General features: G+C 42.8%; 1 pseudogene; it reads right to left on the bottom strand.

Annotated features, from left to right (window-relative positions):
• Positions 1-3,760: 3,760 nt before the first annotated feature.
• LOC110332949 lies at positions 3,761-16,973 on the bottom strand (annotated as a pseudogene).
• Positions 16,974-18,743: the final 1,770 nt, after the last annotated feature.

Here is an 18,743-nt window from a genome sequence, read left to right on the forward strand (position 1 = left end):
ACAGAGAAACCCTGTCTTGAAAAAAAAAAAAAAAAAAAAAAAGAATGACTAAGCCTTGGCTGTCTGGATCACTTTTGAGACACCTGGATGCATTGTCTAGCTTGTTCTTTGGTTCCATCTTGTGGTGTGTTAAGAGTCAGAGGAGAAGGAATATNAAAATCTGATGACACAGCCTTACTGTCCTGAGCTGCGTGTTTCTGCCCTCACTCCTAGGGAGACACTTTAGCTCTATCCTGGTGATGCAGGTCTTTCTCTTGTGGGGAAGATTTCTGGGACTCAACCACTATTTATTTCTTGTCATGGGTAGCTTAGTTTTCTTGATATCTTTTTTTTTTTTTTTTTGGTTGGATTTGTCCGATAGCCAACAATTTTCTAAAGAATACATCAGTTTCCCAAACTTCCGAGACTCTATGTTTTAGAGCGATGGTTCTAAAATAGAGTTCCTGAGCCAGCCGGACCAACATCTCCTGGGAACTTGTTAGGGAGGAAAGGTTTTGGGCTTCACTCCAGACCAACTGAATCAGAAACTCTAGGGGTGAGGTCCAGAAATATACTTTAACAAGCCCTCCAGGGGACTGTGAGGCACAGTAACGTTTGAGAATTCTGTCTTTTGACTTTTGCACTGTCCTTTGAGGACACAGGTTAGGCCACTTTATTTCCTCCTCCTCCCTGTCCTAGTGTTACTCTACATTGCATCCCCACAGTCTCCTGAAATTCAGCAGGCGGGGCACCCCTGCATCTACTGACCGATGAATGGCAGGTCACAGTCACCTGGAGACCTCTGTGAAGCCACATATATCTCCATGCTGTGACTTAGACATCATTTTTTTCTTTTGTATTTATTCTTCTCTCGTATATCACATCCCAACCAGTGTTTTCCCTCTTCTTCCCTTCCTGTGGAATTTGGCTACCTTTTCTTTTCCCCAGCTCCACTGAGCTCCACTTCCCCCCAGGAAAGACCAGGCCTCCCAGGGACACCAACGAAACATAACAAAGCTACAATAAGGCCAGGTACGTATTCTCACATCAAGGCTGGACCAGGCAACTCACTAGGAGAATAAGGTTTCAAAGGCCAGCAAAAGTGTCAGAGACAGCCACTCTTCCCCCTCTCACTCTGCTCCCACTGTTAGGAATCCCACAGAACACCAAGTCCCACAACATAGCATGGATGTATATATGTAGAGCCTATATGTGGAGGACCTAGGGCATACCCCCAGAGGCTCCTGGATCTCTGTGAGTCCATTTGAATCCTGGTCAATCCATTCTGTGGGCTGTGTTCTTATGGTGCTCTTGACCCTTCTGGGTCCTCCTATTCTTCCTCCTCCTCCTCCTCTGCAGGACTCCCTGAGCTCCACCTAATTTTTGGCTGTGCTTCATCTGCTCCCATCGGTTTCTAGATGATTTCTCTCTGATGATGATTATGCTAGGCTCTGGGCCCTGAAGGCAGGGCCAACTGTAGGCTGGAGGTTTTGTGGCTGGGTTGGTACCCTGGTGCCTTCATCTGAGACCTTACCTGGTTAGAATGGGATGGCTGTTTCAGGCTCTGTAGACATCACTTCTTATTGACATGAAATAGACCCATACACATCATGGTGAATAACATACAATTCTTTCAGAAAAGGTGGGCGTGGTGGTGGGTTGGAGATGCCAGGGATGGGAAGGAAATCTAGATGACACCCTGCTTCTCACTCAGGATAACATCTCCTTCTTTTCCTCCTTTTCCTCTTTTCCCCTCTAGTTATGGCTTGCTTTCTTCCTACAGGAGCAGGTGAGTAACTTGACAACGTTATTAGCTAATGAATAGAAGAGAGCACTGCCTTATTTATAGACCTCGGTGTTAAATGTGAGAACTAAGGCGACCCTTCACGGTTGCTACTTAATTTCCTCAGAAATAACTATGGGGGAACTAGAATACATCTTTGTTTAGGAGCCATGGTTTTCATTAAATTTAATTAAGTCTCCCACAGGCTTTAAATTTAAGATGACTTCAGAATGCAGGTGGCTTCTGTTAAGTATAATTATGCTCCCTTTATAGCCATGGTTTGGGAAAGCTGGGGCGTCAGGCATAGACTCTATAAAGAGTGCCTGAGCTCCTGTAGGTGCGTCCATTCCCTCGCCATGTCTCTCCTTTCCTCAGCCTCTCTTCCTACTCTTCTTCCCTTTGTCCCTCTCTCCCTTTGCAGAAGTCCAAGGCTCTGTGAACTTAACAAGAGCTGCCAAGCTATGTTAATTAGCTGCTGACATTTCAAAGGTTCTCAGAAGGAGTCTGGCTTTGGTTGTTCACTGGGCTGGCACATTTTCCAGATTGGTTTTATTTTGTACAAGAAAGCCACAAGACCTGGGCACAGGCAAGAACAAAAACTGGGCAAAAGCAAGTCCAGAGAGTACGTGGGACCTTGAGTACGTGGAGCTACCCCCCCCCCCTGCCTTATGTTTAGTCCTTTTCTTCCAAACCAAGTTCATCTTTTTATTTCCAATTTAGAAAGGAACCGGAGCAAACTTTTTGTGTTCAGGGCAGGGGTACTGCAGAAAGCTTTCTTATGTAACCAGCAGTGCTTCCTAAATGACAATCTGATCACAGAAGGAGTTTGCTCAAGGTCACACAGAAGAGAAGTTTAGTGTTCTCAAACCTGACGGAGGTGCAGTCTTCTACATTGAGGGCGTTTAGGGAGTAGGGTGAGAAGGGTGCGCTGTTATTAAACAGCGAGGCTGTGCAAAATAGGTCCTCAGGGAGCCAACATTTTCACATGAAAAGAATTCACTCAGAGGTTGCAGAACTGTGTTTTCTGCAACCACTCAAGTTTTCTATCAGCATTTTTTTTCCTTACCTAAGAGCATAATCAACCATTGCCGAAGCAGTGAAGGAAGGTTGTCAGTTTGATGTGCTCTTAGCCCCAGTTGCATCTCCCTCAGCCTGCATGCACATTATCCGGGTCAATTTAGTTTCTTTTGAAGCAGACATTTTCCGTTAAAGTTGCAGGCAGCATTTCTCATATCCACTTTACTTGACTCCAACCCTAATCTGGCACATATTGAATGATGCGAAAAACCGCCATTGTGATTGACGTCTGGCTGATAGGGACAAGTGTCAGGAAGTTGAAAAAGATTATGTTTTAGTGTTTTTTTTTTTTTTTTTTTTTTTTAAAAACACAGTTAAACAAAATGTGGGTTTTTTTCCTTGAGTCTTCTTTAGTATCTATCGTATCTTCGTTACTATAATCAATTTTTGAAGCAAATCTCGTGATATTTATGCAAAATAAAACCTTTCCATTCGGGACCGAGTACAGACTGGGTTTTGGCTGAATTAAACAACCTTATTAAATGTTCTAATGCTTCTGTAGGTGTTAAAAGGTCTATGCTAGAGACTGCACGCTGACTTGTGTAATACGATAGTTGATTACAGTCTTCTGCTTTCTTTGTTGGAACATGTCATAAAAAGTTAGTCCTCTGGTAAGTGTGTTTTAAAACAAAGTGAGTGAGGCTGATGTGAGCACGGACTCAGATCCAACCCAGCCGGCATTAAACACAGGTGTCTTTCTCTGGCACACACAAGTGCTTTTTGGGAATGTTTTGCCCATAGCCCTTGATATTCTTTTTTTTTTTTTTTGGGTGCAGCGAACATTATTGATGGTATTCAAGAGAGTAGGGAGGGCTCCCTAGGCCCCTCCTGTTATCATAGGGGTCTGGGATGGAAACTGTGAGTGAGATGCTCAGAGTTGGGGGCCGAGCTGGGATAGGGACTCCTCAGCAACTGAGGGCCTCTCTCTTGCTCTCAGTGTCCTTGCTGGGGTGGGTGGTCCAGGGTTTCTTACTCCTTGGAGGCCATGTAGACCATGAGGTCCACCACTCTGTTGCTCTAGCCGTATTCATTGTCACACCAGGAAATGAGCTTCACAAAGTTGTCACTGAGAACAATGCCAGCCCCAGTATCAAAGGTAGAAGAGTGGGAGTTGCTGTTGAAGTCACAGGAGACAACCTGGTCCTCAGGGTAGTCTAGGACTCCCTTCAGTGGTCCCTCAGATGCCTGCTTCACCACCTTCTTGGTGTCTTCATACTTGGCAAGTTTCTCTAGGCGGCATGTCAGATCCACAACGGATATACTGGAGCTAGGAACACGGAAGGCCATGCCAGTGAGCTTTCTGTTCGGCTCTGGGATGACCTTGCCCACAGCCTTGGCAGCACCAGTGGATGCAGGGATGACCATCATGCCACAGCTTTCCAGAGGGGCTATCATCAGTCTTCTGAGTGGCAGTGATGGCATGGACTGTGGTCATGAGCCCTTCCACGATACAGAAGTTATCATGGATGACCTTGGCCAGGGGGGCTAAGCAGTTGGTGGTGCAGGATGCATTGCTGATAATCTTGAATGAGTTGTCATATTTCTCCTGGTTCACCCCCATCACAAACATGGGGACATCAGCAGGAGGGGCAGAGATGATGACCCTTTTGGTTCCATCCTTCAAGGGGGCCCTGGCTTTCTCCATGGTGGTAAAGATGCCAGTAGACTCCATGACACATTCAGTATCGGCATCACCCCATATTCTTTTTTTTTTTTTTTTTTTTTTTTGAGACAGGGTTTCTCTGTATAGCCCTGGCTGTCCTGGAACATACTTTGTAGACCAGGCTGGCCTCGAACTAAGAAATCTTCCTGCCTCTGCCTCCTGAGTGCTGGGATTAAAGGCGTGTGCCACCACGCCTGGCTTATCACCCCATATTCTTAATGCAAAGACACGTTCCCTGTAACAGATCCTGAGCTTATAGGACATAAGTTGTGAAATCTTAGGTAAAAAATTTCAATGAATAGGTTGTAGTAGATCTAAACTGCGTTTTCAGTTCTATTTACCTGAAGTCCATCATCTAGGGAAGCCAGTGGGAACTTTTGTGACCCAACAAAGGCTATTGGTAGAATAGCCTGCCACACTCTGTGTAGCTGTAAAGGATGAAGGTGGAGCCCTGTAGAAATACTACCCCCAAGTTCTTTTGACATCTGGATAACCCTCGCCCTAGCATATCTAAATTGGTTCAGGACCTTAGCAATCTGTATCGCTGGACCCAAAGTGGGCGGGTGAGAAAATAGAAGGCTTGCTGCCTTCATTCAGGCTGAAACCCTCAGAAGGCTGGGATACTCATGCTATGGAAGGGGGGGATGTATTCTCTAAGGCTGTGTCTATGTGTGTCTGTGTGTGTCTGTGTGTGTCTATGTGTGTCTATGTGTGTCTATGTGTGTCTATGTGTGTCTATGTGTGTCTATGTGTGTCTATGTGTGTCTATGTGTGTCTATGTATGTCTATGTATGCCTATGTATGCCTATGCAAGCCTATACGTGTCTATGCAAGTCTATGCATGTCTATGCATGTCTATGCATATCTATGCATGTCTATGCGTGTCTATGCATCTCACTTCACTTTGCCTTATGCCTTCCACCCTTATGCCTTCCTTATATTTATAAAATGTCTTAGCTGCTTTCCACAATGTATTCTCCCATCTACTAGGCAACTGCCAGCATGCTTTTAAAGAAATATCTTACTGCCAATAAAATACCTGATAGTAAACAACTTATTCACATGAAGCATTGGGATTCAGGTGCCCAAAGGACAGGCGAGTTGTAAACAATGGTTTCAGAGGTGTTCCCAGAGGACGGTGTGTGGCTTCAGGAGAGCAGCTGCAGTTGCTCCTGACTCCAGGTATGGACCAACAGGCCTTTCTTTCTTATGCTCTCACGTGCTTCATGAATGAATGACTGGAGGGAACCTGACATGTGCTTTTGAAGCCTGAAGCATCCTTTTTATACGCGGCTTAAGAAAACCCATCTTACCACTTCACAGTATGAGCTTTTCCTTCTCCAAATGCATTGGAGAGAGAGAGGCCTGGGAGCCGCAGAAAAGCTGAGTAGGAGATCCAGAACCCAGGAGAAAGGCAAGGAAAGTTGATGTGTTCTGACTTTTGATGCCAAGATGGTTACTTTGCTTGTGTTCATTCATTTATTTATAATAAGGAATACGTCTCTTTCTGAGTCCGTTGCATAGAAACTGAGACGGAGGCTGTACAATCGGAAACAGGAGGGTTACAATCCCTGACGGGTTTTTTTGTTTTTGTTTTGCTTGTGCCTTTAAGTCTTCTATAAATTACTAGTAGCTGTTAACACACTTTGGGATTATGTGCAGGAATTAGGAAGCTGGGAGAATACTCAGAAATATTCAAGAGAATACTTCAGAAAACGTACCTGAGCTATCACATGCAGTAGTAGGTACAAGGTAATCAAATAGATACATTGTTTTGCGTGATGATGAAAATAATAGGGGCTGTGTTTAGGACTCATCTGTGCTAGGGACCCTAGCAGAGGATAAGATGCACATTAAGTACTTTGAAAACAGTTTGTAATAAGAAGTATAATGTCCATAATGGGCAGGTAAATTCCAACCTAGCCATTAGGTCACTGTAGGACAAGGGAAATCCCACTGACTTCTTACTGCTGATCAGAGCTTGACAGTACTCAGAGTGGTAGAGGCCAGTATAATATTTCATCTCTCAGTGCATTTGGGGGTGTTTAAAAGTGTGTATGTGGGCTGACTGAATGTGGCAGTGGGTAAGAGCGCTTGTTACACAAGCTTGACAAACTTAGTTCAATCCTCTCAACCCACATTAAAAGAAATGGATATGGTGAGACACGCCTGTGATCTCAGTACTTCTACCTTGAAGTGGTGGGCAGAGAGGGAAAATCTCCCAGGAACACATAGGCCAGCTAGCCTATAGTAGATAGTCTGACAGAAACAAGGGAGATTCTGTGTTAAAAAAAACAAACAAACAAGATGTGAGGTAAGAACTGACTTAACAGATTGGGAAAGGATCTTTACCAATCCTAAATCCGATAGGGGACTAATATCCAATATATACAAAGAACTCAAGAAGCTGGATTCCAGAAAATCAAATAACCCCATTAAAAATGGGGTACAGAGCTAAATAAAGAATTTTCAACTGAGGAACCCCGAATGGCCGAGAAGCACCTGAAAAAATGTTCAACATCCTTAATCATCAGGGAAATGCAAATCAAAACAACCCTGAGATTTCATCTCACACTAGTCAGAATGGCTAAGATCAAAAATTCAGGTGACAGCAGATGCTGGTGAGGATGTGGAGAAAGAGGAACACTCCTCCATTGTTGGTGGGATTGCAAGCTNGTACAACCACTCTGGAAATCAGTCTGGCNGTTCCTNAGAAAATTGGACATAGTACTACNNGANGATCCAGCAATACNTCTCCTGGGNATATACCCAGAAGATNTNCCAACTNGTAATAAGGACACATGCTCCACTATGTTCATAGCAGCCTCATTTATAATAGCCAGAAGCTGGAAAGAACCCAGATGTCCCTCAATAGAGGAATGGATACAGAAAATGTGGTACATTTATACAATGGAATACTACTCAGCTATTAAAAACAATGACTTCATGAAATTCATAGGCAAATGGGTGGATCTAGAGGATATCATCCTGAGTGAGGTACCCTAACCACAAAAGAACACACATGATATGCACTCACTGATAAGCAGATATTAGCCCAGAAGCTCAGAATACCCAAGATACAATTTGTAAAACACAGGAAACTCAAGAAGAAAGAAGACCAAAGACCAAAGTGTGCATACTTCATCCTTCCTTAGAATGGTGAACGAAATACCCATGGAAGAAGTTACAGAGACTTTTAAAAGCTGTTCTAAGACCTCCATACCCATGTGTGCACATAGGCACGCAATGCCCATAATCTTACACACACACACACACACACACACACACACACACACACACACGGGGGGGGGTGGGAGAAGGGAAGGAGACAGAGAGGTGTGGGGGGATGGAGGAATAGAGGGAGGAGGGAGAGAGCAAGTAAACATGCCTTTGCTTTGTGATCTTGGGGGATTTTCTTTCCATTCTCTCTTGCACATGTTATGGGCTGAGCTAAGGTCTCTTTGCTGAGTACCCTTTTGACTGAATTTTATCTCTGACATGAATGGCTTGAAATGGTGAATACTCAAAATGTTTAGAAAGGAAAGTTAGAATCCTAGTACTCAGGAAGCAGAGGCAGGAGAATTTCTCTGAATTCAAGGTTAGCATGTTCTATGGAGCAAGTTCTAGGCTAGGCAGGACTACATAGCAAAACCGTGTTGCAAAAAATCAAAATACTCAAAACAAAAAACTAACCAAATAACCACCACCACAAAAAATACAAACAAACAAGAAAACAAAGAAAAGTTGGTCACAGGCTAGAAAAAGTTTCGTCAGTTCTTCATATATCTACCCCATGACTTACTCCTTCCATTACACATTTCAGAAATAACAAATATGACTTCCATATGGTGCTTTATAAGATTCAGTCTTTTAAATAAAATATGTGCCTTCTGCTCTTAGATGTCTAGAAAAAATGAAGTAATATATCTTCTTTTGAGTTCTAGTCAGGATTCTTTTATGTTAATGCACTTTTAAACAAATGAACCTTCAGGACTTTACAATGAAAGTCCATTTAGCAAGATCTTTAGGAAATAAATGTGAAGCAACAAACCATAATCAGAAAAATATTAAGAAAAAACATGATTAACTCTTACAAACATAGATGTGTTTTAAAAACTTTTAACCCTATGGAATGTAAACCCACATATAAAACATATTTCAATAGTGTTTTAAGTATGTAGTTATATAATACTTACATCGCTATACATTATAAATGGTTAATTGTACAAAAGCAGAAATAAACAAGGACAACTACAGTTATATGGTTAGGTAAAGCTACTTCTTCCTATTGCAGGATAGCAAAACAATTTATCCTTAGAGTGAAGAAAGATACTGTACTTATTATTACTAAGATGTTAGAAGGTAAGATGTAGGAAGCAAGGGGTTATTGTCTAAAATATAAGGTATTTAAACAGCTTACCACAATACACACACACACACACACACACACACACACACACACACAGTAGTTAACATAGCCATTGCTCAAGATGATATAATATGACCAACAAGCATATGACAAATACTTTTCATCACTAGTTAGCAGTGAAACGTAAGTTAAAAATACAGTAAGGTATCACCTTACACAGATAGAATAGCTAGTATCTCAAAGAGGAACATAGAAAATTCTGGTGAGGAGCCACAGAAGGGGGAACACTCATTGTTGGTACAAATGTAAATTATAGTTACTACAAAAAGCACCAGGCAAGTTCTTTAAGAACAAAACAATCTTGTAGCCCAACACTCCTATAACCACAAATATATATACAAAGGAAATGAAATCAATGTCTTGGAGAAATACGGCCACTAGCATGCTTGGTGCTCTAGCTTGTTTTTGGTTGCTGCAATAAAACACTCTAACAGAAAGCAACTTGGGCAGGAAAGAGCTTATTTCGTCTTCTATTTATTTTCAGGTCGCAGTCCATCATCGAAGGTATGAAATCAAGCAGGAACTGAAGCAGACACCATGGAGGAAATTCTGCTTCCTGATTCAGTTTCCAGCTTACTATCCGCTGGCTTTCTGATACAGGCCAGGCCTACCTGGTCAGGGATGCTGCTACTCAGAATGAGCTCCGCCCTTCCATATCAACCATCAGTCAGGACTATTCCTCAAAGACAGGCTAGATTAGATTAGATTAGATTGAAACAAGTCTCCAACTGAGGTCATTATCTAGGTGACTCTACATTAAAAATCAAGTCCAAAAGCATGTTTATTACAGCATTGTTGAAAATAGACAAGCCATGGAAGCCTCTGTTTTATATTCAAAATGAATAAAAGACCTCAAATAGCTAAAACTATAAAGCTCTCAGAAATATCAACATAAAGAAACTAATGCACAAGTGTGTCACAGTGCCTGTCTGTGTTATGGTTTTTCCTTTGGTTCTTTTCTTCCTTCTGCTTGTTTTGTCCTGCTATGGTTTGCTTGATGATGATGATGATTTTAGATGCCTGCTTGTATTCTAATGAAAGGAAGAAAGGGTGTAGATTTGGGTGGGTGGGAAGTTGGGGAAATTCTGGGAGGAGTTGGGAGAGGGTAAGTAGCCATCCTAAAATATTGTATGAAAACGATCTATTTTCAACAAACAAACTAAAAAAAAAAAAAAGAACTCAGGCATGGTTTCTTAGATTTGACACATAAAACACAAGCAATGAAAAGTAGATAATTAGACTTTTTTACTTTCAAAAGTTTTTCTTTTTTTCTTTTTAAACGTTGTTTTATTTATTGTGCCTGCTGTTCTTTACCACTGAGTCATGAGCCAATGTTACAGCTCCAGGTAATTGGATTTTATAAAAGAAAAAAAAAAGGTGCTTCAGACGACAATATCACAAAAATAAAAATAAAATAGATCATACAGGAAAGATATTTGCAAATGATACATGTGATAAAAGTCAGATGTTTATAATATATGAATATAATAATAATTCAGTTAAATAAGTAAAGTGCTAACTATCACTACAAATTAGGATAGGTATAGACAGAACAAAAGCACACATTAAAAAAAACCACTTCACACCCTCTAGGAAGTGGAACTTTCATTTAATCATTGCATTTTGCTGATGGAAATGTAAAATGGACCAATCTCTGTGGAAAAGTTAGACAATTTCTCAGAAAGTGAAACTTGGATTCAGCCCGTGACTTAACCTTTGGACCCTTAAGAATATCCAGTGATCCATCCCATCATCAGCTACCAAACCCAGATACTAATGCACATGCCAGCAAGATTCTGCTGAAGGGACCCTGATATAGTGGCCTCTTGTGAGGCTATGCCAGTGCCTGGCAAACACAGAAGTGGATGCTCACAGNCANCTATTGGATNGAACACAGGGNCCCCAATGGAGGAGCTAGAGNAAGTACCCAANGAGCTGAAGGGGGCTGCAACCCTGTAGGTGGAACAACAATATGAACTAACCAGTACCCCCTGAGCTNGTGTCTCTAGCTGCATATGTAGCAGAAGATGGCCTAATCGGCCATCATTGGGAAGAGAGGCCCCTTGGTCTTGCAAACTTTATATGACCCAGCACAGGGGAAGGCCAGGGCCAAGTAGTGGGAGTGGGTGGGTAAGGGAGCAGGGGCAGGGGGAGGGCATAGGGAACTTTATATCTAATAAAAAAAAAAAAAGAAAAAAAAAGAATATATGCAAGAGAACGGAGATCACCAACATTACTGCTCATAAGAGCTTTTATAAGAACAGCCATTGAAATTATCCATCACCAGGTGAACAAACATGTCAACTGTGGGATATCCATGCCCTGGGGTATGTCCGTGCAGAAGGAACGCATCGCCGCTATATTCTACAAGAGCAAAGGCAGAGATGCTATCTCAGGTGAAAGGTGCCAGAGTTTGAAGACTACACAGTGCATGATCTCATTTCTATGAATTACCTAGGATACGGTAAGAAGTATCCATTCACACAGAAGGAAGGAGGAAATGGCAAGTGAGGGCAGACAGGAAGAGCGTCTTTTGGGGGTAAAGATGTCTGAAATTGAATCCTAAGAGTTATACAACATAACTGTGCCATAAAAAATTTGACAAAATTGAAAGCTGCCAGGTAAGATCGACCAACTCGTAATGAAAGAGAGGGGAAATTTAGTAAAACTGAATGCAACGCATAAAAAGAATGGCCACACAGATGCCAGTGCATTAAGAATAATTTAAGAAACACAAGATCGACAACGTGAATTTAATGGCTTGGGATCGATGCTCTTCTCCTGTTCTCAAATGTTGGTGGGCTCAAGTTGATCTTTCAGGGAGATATCAGGTCGCCTCTGTGGAGGTCTTAAAGGCAGAAGGCATTTATTTGGCCTAAGCCTGCAGCATTAGATAACAGAGTGGGTGTTCACCACACAGAATTCTCTGAACTGTGGGTGATCTGAGGCCCTGGCCTCAGATCAAACAAGAATAGAAAGCTACCACTAGGTGGCAGCACACTGCAGCTCTCCAGGCTAAATCTGTGCTAAGCAACGGAAACTTCTGGGCATTTCATCAATTTCACAATCAAACATTCTCCCATTTATAGGCTCAATATTTTACTAGCAACAAATAAACAAACATTGACCAGAACCACAACTGTTGAATACACTGAAGTGCTGTTTAACAACTTCCTCTTCTTGGATGGTTTCTACTGAACTTTCAAGAAACAGTTGATTTCTGACTCAGATAAGCCAGGAAATAGAAAAGAATGAGAACCACTCATGGATTTAGGGTGATGAACATGCACATGCAGGCAATGTCCTCTACCAAGGCGTAAAGGTGTCTGTTTTACGGGCTGTTTTTTCGATGCCTGGGCAATACTCACTGTGCCTAAAAGTGTGCCGCAGGGTGCCAGGCGCCTTCCTTCACCCCCGGCTGAGAAGATGAACTGCTATGTGTTCTTACTTGAAGACCTACGTTGCTGTCTTTACCCATCTCAGGCTGAGGGCACTGAGTGATGAGATCACCTTAGTACCTCCTGACTGCGGGAAACTGGGACATGGATAGCTTATAGCTCCGAAGGTGTGACTGCGTGATTAAACAAGGTACTCAGAGACTGGCAATCACCAAAGGACGGGTCCGAAGTGCCCATAGAGGTCATTGAATTGATGTTCAGAGAGTAAGGAGATCGTTCTCTCTGACCAGGCCGAGTGAATGCTCTTGGCTGGAGTGACATCACAGATATTTTGTAGCCACGCCCTAACAGCTTCCGCAAACCTCTCCTCAGATCCATTGGAACCTGCTGCTTGCAGGTACTGCCTGAGAAAAGATAATCAATCCATGGCTGCCAAATAGGGGAAACTGAGCATCAACTGGCTAAGAAAAAACGGACCTGTCAGATCTTAGGTGCTTTGGTGCTGGGTGGTCGGTTCTGGGTAGGGGCAAGATGCTACAGAATTGGGACCTAAGGCAATGGAGGTCAGATTAGGTTAGACTAGAACCATGAGGAGACAGGTGAACGGGCAGTCGGAGTAGCTGTTTTGTTTGGAGCTAGCTGACGTCGGGTGGCTCATGGTGTTAAGATGTTATCCTAAGCAGAGAGAGGCTTCTGTAAAACTGGCATCATTTCTGTGTCCTTAGGAAAACCTTCAAGACAGACTGATCTTAACTCATCCAAGGATGCACGGCCCAAGCTGTAACTAACAAGAACAGCGAATAAACTTAGTAAATGGAGAGATGTTCCTTGGGCAAGTCAACAAGGTGTGTGTGTGTGTGTGTGTGTGTGTGTGTGTGTGAGAGAGAGAGAGAGAGAGAGAGAGATAGAGAGAGATTTTAAGTTAATATTTAATAACTTTAGTTTAATCTAAAAATTTTCACTTAGATTTTTTTTGGTGAATTTGATGCTTTTGCTTTAAAATTCACTTAGAAAAAATGGAGATTCATAAATAGTAAGCTAGCCATTTTAAAAGTAATTAAAAATCGTCTATCTATCTATCATCTTCTATCATCTATTAATCCATAAGGCAGGGTCTTGTTATATCTTCTATGCTGGTCTTATTACATCTTCTATGCTGGTCTCGAACTTGAACTCAGGTGAACCTTCAGCCCCAGTCTCCAAGCATCTAGAATTACAAGAGTGTTCCACCATGCCCATCAAGCCAACTATTTCAAAAGATAAACATACAAGATCTACTCTCAAGAGTGAAGATGTGAATGTAACACACATTCTTAACGACAATGCTGTATCAAGTCTCTATTTGCCTTTAAACCAGCAAATCAGTCTTGGAAGAGAGAAATGGGATATTTTACTCAACTGTACTGAAAAACATAGCGTTACACTGACACAAAGAAGACAGACTGATCAGCGATGCAGAGCAGAGCCAACAAGGTCCTCATACCCAGAGTGGAAGAAAATAAAGTCAGGTAGTAGTGGTGCATGCGTTTAATCCCAGCACTTGAGAGGCAGAGATAGGCAGATCTTTGAATTTGAGGCCAGCTTGGTCTTCAAAGTAAGCTCCAGGAGAGCCAGGGCTACACAGAGAAACCCTGTCTCAAAAAACCAAAAAAACCAACCAACCAACCAAACAGACTGGAAGAAAACAGAGGTGGAATTCCCACCCACAAGGAATGGAAGGGCAGAAGTAGAAGATGCAGTTAGAAAAACAGGATCATTACAGGCAGAAGGTCCAGCTTGTCATGCCTTCGATAAAGGTAGATTCCAGGGGGATTAAAGTTATAAGTATGAATGTCAAAAGCAGGAGTGAACTGGAAATAAAGTGAAATATTAGCTTGCTGACCTTAAGGTAGGAAGGATTTATTAAATAAAAATTCAAATGTGACATCTATAAGAAAAAGTTGATTTCGATTACATCCAGGCAACATTGTTAGAAAGCTTAGAATGTTAATAGACGACAAATCTGGTTTCTGACGCCAACAAGGGACTAGTGTCCAGGACACGTGGAGAACTAAATTAGTAAGAAAAGGAAACTAATCCCAGTGGAAAGGATGAACTCCAGGAAACCACAATGTATAAAATATGCACAAAATTGTAGAAGAACGCACACAAATAATAGAACTTCCATACTTATCTGTGAAGAGAGAGGGAAGTGATGGTACGGAGTAGGGACTTAAAACATACGTGGGGGCCACTGAGAGGGCTCAGCAGACAAAGGTGCTTGTTGCCAAGCTTGATGACCTGAGTTCGATTCCAAGGCCTCACAGGGTGCAAAAACAGAACCCAGTCCTTGTAAACTGGCCTCTGAGATGGCACCAGTATAGATCAATAACTCAAGTACCTTACCTTTGCCCACAGATACTCAAAGAGAAGATAAAAATAAAAATGATATCCTTTTCTTAAGGTCCAAGGTGACTTTTCCTTCTTTTCTAGCTTTATCTCTTGAAGCCATATGAACATCTTCCCTTTTAATTAGGTACCTCACGGGGCCTTGTTGACTGACTAAATTGGTGTACACAGGGCACCTGGCACAGACACGCACTCAACTGCTAGTTTCTCTTATTTCAATGTTTCTCATGTCGTTGTTGGCTTCCTCCCTAATTTATTTTTTAACGTAACAAGTAGTTTTTGAAAGTACTCTTTTCTTGAGATGTGGTCTTTCCCTGTGGCCCAGGCAGGCCTCAAATTTGAGATCTTTTTGCCCTCTGCATTCCTGAATGTGGAGATTACAGGTCCTATCACATTCGGTTTCCCACACAGTTCTCTGAAACGTAAAAAGAAATCCTTACCTGTTGGGCTCGTTTTCCTCTCTGGTCTTCTCTGTGTGGAGGTACGATCGTCCCAGTGGCCTACTCTGGACGTCTCCCCTGTGTCCCCCCTTCCTGGAGATGGCAGGTGCCGAGTGCAGCCCGAGGAAACACAGGCATCGGTAGCCGCACCACCAGATGCCCCAGTAGTGACTGCCCACCCACCATTTGCCATAATTCAGCCAGAAATCTGTCTTGTCACTCTTGTGGCAACAGCCTTTGCTTTCTGAGCCTTTTCTAAGTAAAGGATCCAATGGACGTAGAGAAGATGGCAGACCAAGACGATGCAACAAGTCCTGACAGTCCTCCATTGCTGAGTTACTCAAGGCGGAAAGACTGGTTGGAGTGTGGGTGCCCACAAGCAGTATTTAAAGAAAAGGGGCGGGGTCAATTTAAGTTCACAAACAAATGCCTCAGTGGGCCCTTTAAAGGAAACAGCTGACTCGCTGTGGTGGTGCAAGCCTCTAATCCCCAGCACTTGGGAGGCCCAGTCAGAAGGAGTACAATAGTAATTTGATTTTAACTTGAGCTTCAAAATGAGTTCAAGGCCAGTCGAAGATTAGCAGCAAAACACCATCTTAGATCCACCTTGCCCAAAGGAAACATCTGGAAAGCTGGGGAGCCCATTGTGCTAGGTGGGATTGGTGGCTCTTAAATTTAGTCCAGACACTAGCTGAAGCCGTTGTGTGGTTATAGGACTGGAACTACGCTAAGAACGAGGGTTCCGCTTCTGCTACAATTTACTCCAATGAAAGGACTAGACAGTACTTCAAGATGAAGTGAAGCTTTAAAACAATCAGAATGTTCTGAAAATGGATTTCCACAAAGATGCCTGTCCTTGGGGTTAGAAATGTGGCCTCTGATCCAACCCAGCTGCTGGCTCTCTGCCTCCTCCTGCCTTGTTGGGATCACCTGACAAAGGTCTTTAAACCCCTCACAGCTTGCCCATTACCCCAGATATTTTTATTTAATTGATCCGGCATGTAAACACATATCATATTTCTCTTTTAAAAGCTTCCAGGATGAATCCAATGTGGTCCATAGAGCTAAGAACATCGAATATGTAGGAAAAAACTTTAAGCCTGGGATGGGAAACTGGATCTGTTAATTCCACGTTTCCCCTCTGATTTCTGAAACTATGTTATTCTAGCTTCAGGTTCTCAATAAAGATGAGCAGTTAGGTTCTTTTGGATGCTGCCCTCTGTTTTTCTCCCCATGTTTTCTGCTATGGAGGCGTTCCTCCTTGTGTTTGCCCAGGGACTGAGTGTGCAGAACCGCCTCAGCCGTTGCTATTGCTCCTGCAAACTTCGGGCACTGAGTTAATTTGCTCCTTCTGAGATCAATTGCCTTAAAGCTCCCCGTTACCCCTCAAATTGGAATTCACAGCACTTTCTCCAGAGGCGTAATCTGTATAGAATTGGCCATTTAAATGGGAGCACACGATTGAAGACAGTCCATTTAAGTACGGAAAGATTATCAACCTTGTCTGAGTTGTCGGGTCCTTTGGTTGAGTCGGTTTAGAAAACGCCAGAATCTTGTTAACTTGTCAGTCGGAGGAAACACTGAGGATGGCTCAGGCCTTGGTGCATGCGTGTTGGTTAATCATCCGTGTCCTGTGGAGAAGGGAATGAGGTGGGTAATGGCTGGGAGAAAGCTACCGCGCCACATCAGCCTGTGGCGAGAAGTCACCACCGGAAGGCCCTTCCGAATCTGCCTTTATTTTCCTGTGGAATGAACTTTTCATCACATCGGGGAGTCCTGAGATGCCTGTGTCCTTTTCAGCTTTGCCTGTAGCCATCGCTCTGGAGGGCAGATGGGTCGGCTGGCTTTCCCGAGCCAGTGTCATTTTAGCGAGTCAATTTTTATGTCTCCTTGTCTCCTTTCAAGCAAAAGAGCAGAGTCTGACATTATAACAGACCCCTTAAATACTCGTGGGAGAAGAAAGATCACAAAAACAGAACCAGTTGCTTCCAGATGAGTAACAACGAGACCTGCTCCCAAACCTTAACCTTGCAGCGGTTAAAATGTTAAGTGTAAACAAGTGAGACCCGTAGGTTGCCTTAGATAAATCTATTCTTTTGAGAAAAAAAAAATCCTCTCTTAGATAAAAGTTTCTTGTTAGTTTCATGTCTTATGTTATTCCAATGGTTGTCCATGTTCATTCCTTCTCAAATTCTCACGCTGGAGGTAGTGGGAGGCACGGGAGGAATTTTCTTTAAGGCATAAAGGAATTCAGTTTGCTGGCTGCCTGACTGTTGAGTGCTTATGGTTTCCTGGAGCTGGGTTACTGTGCCATTTTCTGATTGAAAATTGGATGAAGAGAATCTCTCTCTCTCTCTCCCTCCCTCCCTCCTTCCCTCCCTCCGTCCCCCTTCTCTCTCTCTCTCTCTCTCTCTCTCTCTCTCTCTCTCTCAGAAGAACCAGTGTTTGCCTTCTACCATGATTAAGATTTTCCCTGCACCTCCTCTTTCCAAAAATCCTAAAATTATTAAAAAAAAAAAAATCTTTGAGAATGAAAATGAACGAAAATCTCTTTGCCTCTTCCATTACCCCTACAATAATAGGATTACTAATTGTTACTGTTATCCCTCGGTTTTATTTCCTTCATCAAAACGTTTAATTAACAACCGTCTATACCATTTCGACAATGACTAATTAAACTTATTGTAAAACAAATAATACGGACTCCTACATCAAAAGGATGAACACTCCCCCTAATAATGGAATCTCTTATTATGTTTATTGGATCAACAAACCTTCTAGGCCTTCTCCTGCACACAGTTCTACCTACCACTCAACTTCCTATAAATCTAGCTATAGCAATCCCACTATGAGCAGGAGCAGTGACCTGATGTGCAGCTTCCACATGGCTCCGCAAGAAAATCACGAGGGCCAGGATCGGGAAGGGATTTTCCTTTGGCCTTGCTCTTATTCATGACCAGGTACTTTAATGTAGAAACCCAGTTCTTCCCGAAGCTGCAGCTTAGAAACTGGAGCTGTAACTGGAGGGGGACACATCCCTTTCCTACAGGGAGTTCATTTCATCAGTTCTAAGAACTTTTGGGACTCACTTCAATGGCAAAGGGATCTTGACCTAAAGAAGTTTTGAGTTACACAGTGTCCTGGTATGGTCACAAATACCTTAGACAAACAACTTATTGAGAGGAAAGGTTAATTTTGCCTCTTTGGCAGTTTCAGTCTACCGTCTATTGGAGCACTCTGGCCTTACCTCATGGAGAGAGAGAGAGAGAGAGAGAGAGAGAGAGAGAGAGAGAGAGAGAGAGAGAGAGAGAGATCTACAGGGAGCACTTACTAAAGGTCCACGACTTCCCAATAGAGCCATGGCTGTGGACTTTTGGATGACTTTTGGCATCCAATCTGTAGCAACTTCCTAACCAAGGATCAATACCCAGTAGCCTGGTGGAGGTTGACAACATTGACATGATCGTTGTGACTGGCCCGCAACCTTCTTGAGCCTTCTGAGAGCCTTTCTGCATAGGCATAGGCACCATAGCCATTAAGAGAGACCACTACACATGCAGCTTGGTCTTCATGTGGGTCCCCTAAC

This window comes from Mus pahari, chromosome 15 (assembly GCF_900095145.1).
Source record: "Mus pahari chromosome 15, PAHARI_EIJ_v1.1, whole genome shotgun sequence".
Lineage (NCBI taxonomy): Eukaryota > Metazoa > Chordata > Mammalia > Rodentia > Muridae > Mus > Mus pahari.